This window comes from Mytilus californianus, unplaced genomic scaffold (genome assembly GCF_021869535.1).
Source record: "Mytilus californianus isolate M0D057914Y unplaced genomic scaffold, xbMytCali1.0.p SCAF_1, whole genome shotgun sequence".
NCBI classification, from domain to species: domain Eukaryota; kingdom Metazoa; phylum Mollusca; class Bivalvia; order Mytilida; family Mytilidae; genus Mytilus; species Mytilus californianus.
In genome coordinates, this window is record NW_026262581.1 from 70,392,672 (window position 1) to 70,401,836 (window position 9,165).

A 9,165-nucleotide genomic window follows, 5' to 3' on the forward strand; every position below is an offset into this window, starting at 1 on the left:
ATCCATTGTCATCTTGTGGCCTTATACAGTGACTCTACTCTGGTTATACTTCTTTTTATGTGAATATGCAACTGTTTTCTTCATTGTCCTTCGGTCTGTGGTAGATAGTTGTCTCAGTTATACCAAATGTATTTATTTTTATTTATTTGTACACCTTACAAGCACTTAAATTTATACTTTGAATAAAGTTGACCTGTGACAAGTATCTGAGACACCAACACAAAAACTTAATATTGACCATATATATATATTTGTTTATTATACATGTTATAGTGCAACCTGAATATATACATAGCTATATAATTTACAAACAAATATCAGCCAGCCTCCATAGGCTTATGAATCACTTTGGCCCAAATATATTAAAGATCAGTTATATTCTAAGAAAGTTATTTATCACTGTCATTGTGCAAAAAGTGGATTTTAAGTTACAGATAAATTTAATGAACAAATGTTAAAAATATGTTTGCATGAACCATGAAAATGAATTGTATGAAAAAAGGATGTGGTTTGATTGTTATGTACATGTATTTGAGAGACAAGCCTAAAACAAAAGCTTATGTGGACCAATGAACCATGAAACAGAGGTCAAATGAACTCTGTCACACTCTGTACACCTTACAATTATTCTGTTCACTGAACATTATATACATGTATAATAAAAATAATTGTTTATGTCAATAAAAATATATATTCCAAGTTTGATTGCTTTCTGTTCATAGGATCACTATATGTATGAAAAGTTTAATAATGGACTCTAAAGGACAAAAACGTGTAGCAGCCAGATGGGAATGCACTTTTATTTCAAAGCTTCCTGATACTGAATTGCATTTGCTGATAAGATACTAGTATATATAAATAGTAAACCTTGAACAATTGCTATCACATTTAAAAGCGCAATCCCAGTAAACCTTGACACAATGCAAGAAAAAATAGAAGGCAGATATTTCTTTTCAAACATTTTCCTCCAATTCTGCCAAAAAATCATCATCGGAACTAAAAAATTCAACACCATCATCCGCTGCAGCATTGTACTCATACTCAATTGTGTCACTATCACTGTCATGTGGCACAGTTTCATCATTTTCAATTAAAGATTCGATTTGCAGAATTTCACAATCCCCACATGAACAGTTTTTGGCACAATTATCACAACAAGTGTGCTTGTTACATTCTTTTTTAGCAAGTTTTTCCAACTCAGTATCTTGCAAGAAATTACTCATCAGCACCTGTCTTCTGCAAGTATTCGTTGTGAATACTGTCCTGACTTCCTTGTTGACACTTCTTAAATGGAAGGAGTTGTGCAGTACAATTGCAATAGAGTTGGCATTGTCCCGGCCCACTCTGCCTATTTCCTGAACTAAATCCAGTACTCTTCTCGGTGACCCGTATAGTATGATGCTATGACATGCTACTACATCAATACCCATTCCTAATGCAGTGGTTGCAAATACAATTCTAATATCACTAGACATTTGACACATAGCCTCTATTATTTTCTTTTTATTTTTGTTGGATTGTTTCAGAATGAAACATTTCAACCAGAGATTTACACATTGGCACCTCAGTTGTTGTGTATTTATACGATTTTGAAACTTCATTTATGCTGTTGGAATATATCAATGTTTTAGGAAAAACCTGTCCTAAACGTTCAAGAGAGTCTATAAGCCAAAACATTGTAGTGTCAACAGAATTTTCAATTTTTTTAACAACAAGTTTAATATTGCTCTTGTTTGGAGACACATTGAAAAACATAGTGTTGTCTGTTTCAAAGTTCAGGAATTTCATGACCTGCTTTTTTATCTTGTTGGTGCAAGTAGCGCTCAATGCTAATGCAGTAGCATTTGGAAACATTGCTCTCATCTCTCCTATGTATCTAAACCACTTCCTAAATGCTTCCTGCTCATCTGTTTCTTCATCACCTCCCCTGCAAAATAAAGTTGTTTTACAAAATTTGCACAAAAATCATCATCCAATGAACATGATAAATAATTATGCCCCATTCTATTTTTTTTTTTTAATATTAATTATAGTTGAACTATATTTTTGATGTTCAGTATAAAATGTACTTCCACTCTGAAGATTGTGGGCATCCTGTGGATCCTTTATCAGAGAACAGACATTTATAATCATAATACCTCAATACTAGAGTAAGAGGAGAGGAGACACAATACCTTTTCATATATTGCGTAGGTAAAATGTTACCTTTTCCCATATTGTTTGGTTTTCATGCATGTGCTGTGCAATGTAAGAGTGGGATACCAAAGTGTTAAAAGAGAGGAACACAGCCAGGAACACCAAAAAAAGAGGACAGAAGAAAACAGGAGCAATGAGAGATCGGTTTATAATTTAGATAGACAGACGAAGAAGTTATGGGAACTTTATTAACCTAATCATATATATATCACCAATATTTGTCTTGACCTATTTTGAAGCTTGAAAAGGTTACCTATTGTAGCAAATGACATATAACAATTACCATGTTGTTATGGTATAAAATTCATCTAGAACTATCAATCCTACTGAAAGCTGCTCGAGTTGTGACCTCCAATAAGGATCGCCAACCAGTGTCTCAGGAGATGCAAATATGACGTCAATTGATCCGTTTTTTATCTGTTGATCACCTTCTTCAGAGTTGCCTGCAAAATTGAGAAAGGAAAAACTATTTTTGAATTCTTTTTAATTTCCCACAAAAGAATTGTATGTGCACCACACAAGAAACCAATATTTAAACATCATGAGCATGACATGGCATTTAAACATTTGTGTGATGAATATAATCATTCGTTTTTGTTTATTTCTTTTGTACATACATTGTACATGTAATCAGGCGATTAGTTTTTATGAATTTGAATTGTTTTACATTTGTTAAAATGTACATTTAATTTCAGGGACCTTTAAAGCTAGCAATGTGGTATTGCCTATTAGTTTTGCTCATTGTTGAAGGTGTGTTGTCGATCATTGTTAACTTCCATGTCATTTGGTTTTTGGTGGAGAGTTGTCTCACTGAATTGGCAATCATACTATACAACATGTAGCTACATCTTAATTTTTATATGGACTATAGTTTTAAGTGGCTTTGGATTGTCAGTAACTGCGAGTACTCTCAGATCTGTAGTTACATGTAGTGTCTTTTTTTGTTGAGATATAATGTACAAGCTGTGTTTTTGTTAGATCTAAGTATTTCTTTTTTTATACATCTGATGAGTTAAGCCGTTTTCAATCGATTTTTATAGTTCGTTGGTTATGTTGTACTGGTACACCACTGTTCAAGGTTAGGGGGAGAGTTGGGATCCTGCTAACATCAACTGGCTTACATGTTTAATATTGTTACATATTTGTTTTTTGTTCATTTATTTGTACATAAATTAGGTCATTAGTTTTCTCGTTTGAATTGTCTTACATTTGTCATTTAGGGGCCTTTTATAGCTGACTAGGCAGTATGGGCTTTGCTCATTGACATTGTTGAAGGCCCTATGGTATCCAATAGTTGTCTGTGTCGTTTGGTCTCTTGACAGAGTCTGATGGAGAATTGTCTCATTGGCCATCATACCACATCTTCTTTTTTATATATACATGAACATGTAGTCTATACTATTACTAGCCATATCTGTATCTGTATGGGTACATCGTAGTTACCAATTCTGGCTTTTATACAACGGGGTGAATGCGCTGTCGATTTACTGACGTTTCATGTATTCGCCATTATCCACATTTTACAATTTACTAATACTGATAGATTGCATAAACTAAACCAGGCTTTTGGGAAACAAGAGAGGCTTGATGTAGATTGTTAAAACTTTTTCAGTGAGTAAATATTAAAAATTAATATATAAAACTTGATACATGTATGTATGTGATGATACCTTTGAAGGCTGACTTCAATCCAGGTACAGTTTCTAGACGCTTTACTTGGTCGTTCATAAGTGATATAAGTGGACAACAGACAATTATTTTCTCTTCTACGTCAAGCTTCTCTAAATTGTTGACAGTTTCTGGAGTAAACACTTCAGTGGGTTCAGGCTAATCTTTCATCCTCCGTATCAAAGGAATGTAAATCTGGTACGGGAGTGACTTTCCAAATCCCTTCGGTAATACATCCATACAGTCTCTTCTCGCTAAAAGTGATCTGACAATTTCTCTTTGCTCAAATTTTAACATTTCTACTCCAAATAATGCACAAACTTCTGTAATCATCGAATCCATTGTATCGTCCGCCATTTTCCCATTCAATCCAAAAGATCTAAAGGAAATCTTTTTTGATTGGCTTATTGATAGGTCGTCAACTTATTTGCATATCATTATAAATTCATAAGTTCCAGTTCACTCACATGTGACCTCAAAGCGGGTTTCGTTAGATCTCCCACGCGACATATCAGAAAACGGGAGCGATGAGAGATCGGTTTTTAATTAGATTGACAAAAAGTGAAACAGTTTCACCCGAACATTATATGTAGAGACGCTAATAAAATTTTGAAATTTCAAAAAAAAACACTCAAAGACATGCCTAAAATGAAAATAGTTATTAGAGATATGAACTGGCACAACTCTAAAATTCCAAAATGACTTCAGTTAAGATGCTACAACAACTGCGTGTAAATACATTCCCCAAAGAAACAGCACTGATCGATATAAGCTAGTTAAATATGTCAAACAGAGGCTGCGTATTTATCATCCCGAATAAATAGCAGTTTTATAATGAAAAGAAAAAATAATAATAAATTTGGGCTAAGGTTAAATAATTGGACGAGGATGCGTACTTGTACATCCCTACCAAATGAAAAGAACCCTGATATTTAAACTAGTAAAATTAAATTTTGGAAAAAAAATTAAAATCTTTGGCACCAAATGGGATCAATAAAAAGGTGTAGTTCTTATCGCGAAGTGCTATTCATTTTGGACTGTATAACTATGCAGTCTCCGTTGTAATTCCTTGACCATCGTCAGCTCTGAAATTATAGAATTCTACCAGTTTAAAATTGTACGGTGGTATTCATTTGGGATGTATAATTACGCAGCCTCTGTGTAATTACTTAAGCTTCGTCAAAATTTGAAATTTAAAAAACATACCAGTTCAAATCTAGCAGCACTATTCATTTTTGGGATGAATACATACGCAGCCTCTGTTGTAATTACTGACCCTTCGTCAAATTTGAAATTTTTGTATTATACCAGTTCAAATCTGCCAGTGCTATTCATTGGGAGTGTATGTTTGCGCTGTTGTAATTACTTTCGTCACCTGTGAAATTTTATATTGTACCAGTTCTTTAGCATATCACTATTCTTTTTAGATGCATACCTATGCAGTGTCTTCTACAAATACTTAACCTACGTCATTTTTGAAATTAAACAAACGTTATTCGGTTTTTAATTGTATATTTGTAAAAATTAATCTAGTTTAATCAGAACAGATAGATATGATTCATTTTACATCATCATAATTACGCTAATGAAGGATATCTGTTATCCGAAATAATTATTTATAGATACTTACATTTATTGTTTCCTTTTTTACATATTGGTGTTGTTTTGTAAACTTTTTTTCAGGCATATATATATATATATATATATTCTTTTTCAAAACACACACTGTTTTAGGTATCCTTATCCTTAGATTATTCACATTTTATAAAATAACTCACCAAGAGGCATTTGAAATGACTGATTGCAAATGAAATTGCATTGTTTTTTGTGAAAAGAATAACTATTGGCTTTTTTAAACAATGTTACCAACATTTTAATAACTTGTCTCATATTCTATGAAAGCAACCTAACCTGATGTAAAGAAAAGTGCTAAAAAACCAAATGGTGGTTCATGATTTCCATTAAGACAAAGTAGTAATTGCACGTTTAATCAACACAAACAAAGCGGTAAGTATCTGTACTTTAATATTATCTTTATTTTATATAAACGAACACATCTAGTGGCTTTACAATGCATGATTGCTAAATACGGTACTCATTTCAACTGATAACATTTAATCTTTTTTTAGAATAGAGATATATAAACATTCTGAGCATGTCATTATTCTGCAATTATGCAATTTATTTAGCGGAAAAACATAAGAACCCCCTAATGAAACCAGTACATATAAAGCGTTTAAAGTAAAATATTTAAGTTTTTGATATGTTATTCCGACTAAGTTGATTACATATTATCGGGTAAAGGTGTCTTCGTAGACGTTTGTATTTGTCGCATGTAAATACCGCGGAGTTCGTTTCACATAAGAATTTTAATTATAAATGTATCCGTCCGTTCATTGCAAATTATTAATTGACTGATCGATCTCTGAATGTTGTCACGGTAACTCTCACATAACTAATTTTAATTATTTGACGGATCTATGGGTCATCAATCACCGATCATTCATCGATCAGTCAAACATTCATCACCGATCATTCACCGATCGATCAGTCAAGTTGACGTCAAACAGTAACGCCTAAGGTTGCAAGTACTGTTTAAGAAGGTATACACCCACCAGTACTTGAAATATATTTGTGCCATCTTTCAGACACGAAACGAAGTACCGTTTTCTCTTGCAAGACGTGTACATGTATGTACTGTTGTAAGTGACGAGTCCACGAAAGAAATATGTTTAAATGAATTGATGAGTTTTCTAAAGGAAACAATTATCCCCACCTACTAATAGACCAAGAAATAGAAAAGACAAAATTAGTACCTATAACGCAACTCAGGTACACAGCATGTCGAGAGAGAAACACGGAACTATTCCGGTTGTTAACTCTCGTAACCCGTGCAATCCTAACATATTCAACGTCATACAAGCGAACCGGTAGTGCAAGAAAAAAAAAACAAAAACAAATACAAGTGATAACACTATTCCCATGGGGACAATCCGTGAAAAGTGAATGACAGCCTTGTAACCGAAAGAAGATTTTAACAAAGACTAAGTTTCATGACACAACTGGAATGGAATATAATGTTTCAAAATGTAATGACTCTAGATGTGGTCTTTGTGAATATATGGAAATCGGAAACCCTATTTTTTGGTATTGTCTGTAGAACTTGCAATAAAGGATCTGTATATGCTGATGTTTTGTGTACACATTCAATTATTGACACTAAAATCCACAAAAAGAGGGCAGTTTGAACTTTCTTGCCTTCAAATGTAGTTCTATAGCATCATACACATGATAAATGTAAACCAAATAACCTTATTATTATAATTAAATGTTCAACTCTTAAAATGTGTATTAAACAATAGATATGTATGACTAATTTACATTGTGGCTTATATAAGATCCATGATGTTCATTAGACGACGACGTTGCAAATTGAAATTTAGTTTGTTTTCTAAAAAAAATAATAAATAGGGAAAAAAGAAATTGAAAAGTGGCCTAAGAATATCATTTTGGTGAAAGGGGGTGGTGAAAAATAAAATTGACCCTGGGTAAACACTGATTGGTATGCAGTCACTAAATGTGTATTCTGTTTTACTCTCGTTTAATACAATTTCTTAGTTATACATCTGTACACCATTGAAAGGGTAGGGATTCATACATCATCTGTGGAATTTAACCTTACATATGAAATAGAAATTAATTCAAGAATTTGAAACTTATACAAATATACCATGTGAATTGGCTGTTTGTGTTTAACTATGTCACCTGTGTAGCAATATCGTTTTCCTTTTTTAAGCGGGAAATCAGAAGATATTTTTATACCAATCAAAGCAGTCCTAGAACTTGTCGTAGAATAATGTTCACCATTCGACCTTACTGATTATCTAGTTAACTTGCAGTACAGCTTTGGTCTGATCTAATGTGTAGTTTCATTATTGCTTATTTTTGCTAACAATTTGTAAAACTCTAGTATGTTTTAAGCACAACCTTTAAGTTAATCCACGCTTTTTCGCAGTTTTTTTTTGTAGTAGTTGCGACAATGAGGTTTTAATAAAAAAAAAGTAAAAAATAAAAAAATCTCAGATAAGTCAATTGTAAATTAGTCACTAGAAAAAAATAGCATCTACAAGGCCACACCAATTTGATTAATAGTTCTTTGGATTTTCCCGCTCCTGTTTTGGAGAAATTGACTTTTCAATAAAATAAACTATTACCGCTTTCGCAAATTTTTGGGCCGCATGCCGCTCCAAAATTAGTTTCTCCTTGATTTTTTTTCACATAGACGTTTTTCTTGTGCACATATTGCTCCTATCGATTCAAACGCACGTGTGATAAATCGATTTGTAAATAAAAGGTCAATAATCGGAATGCCGACATGTAGTTGTGTCAGCTCATTGCCATGGACAAGTAGTTATTGAACACACAGTTATCCGCAATGCATCTCATTTTATCATTGAAGACCAGTTCTAGGAGGCAAAAATTTAAAATCTTTCGTTAGATGACCACAATCACATCAATATTTTTACTCTGACGTCCAACGGCTGTGTTGCCAGACAAGCTGGGGCCAAGGGACCACGGCCCCAGCTTGTCTGGCAAAACAGCCGTTGGACGTCAGAGTAATCTCGGACTATATTTGTTAGAACCATCATCATCTCCGATCATCGATTCAACAGACATAGACATATATCTATCTTAAATGAAATAATATTAAAGTCCCATGAACTTTTAAAAATATCACAGATTTATCTTATTTTGATGAAATCCCATATTCCCTTGTTAGTCTTTTGGCATGCAAGCAGATCTCATTTGTAAGGGTAAATTACAACATGGTGGTATTGGGATTGGCATGCTCATAATAATTTGTGATGTGTTATTAACCACTTCTATTCAAGTTTAAGAGTTTTTTTAAATGCATTGCAGCTTTTAGAAGCAAAAGGAAAGAGTATTTTAAAGGGATATTTTAATACATTGAGATCTACATGCAAATCAATATAACTATCTTACTCATCATGCTCATGATGTTGTTGAAACCTTCACATCACTCATTATGTTGATTCTTAATATAGATAAATAGTTCCAACTGGATGTCAAGCAGCCAATAAACAATCATTACCATATAATGAAAACAACTATATAAAAAAATATTGTTCAGGGGCATTTTTGTGGATACATTTCTGATTTTTTCGACATATGTCATTTATCCTACACATCATTCCTCTTCTTAAACTGCATCTAAAATGCTTTCTTAATATATACACATGTATGGATTTAAACAAAAATTAACGCAGACAAAGCTTATTT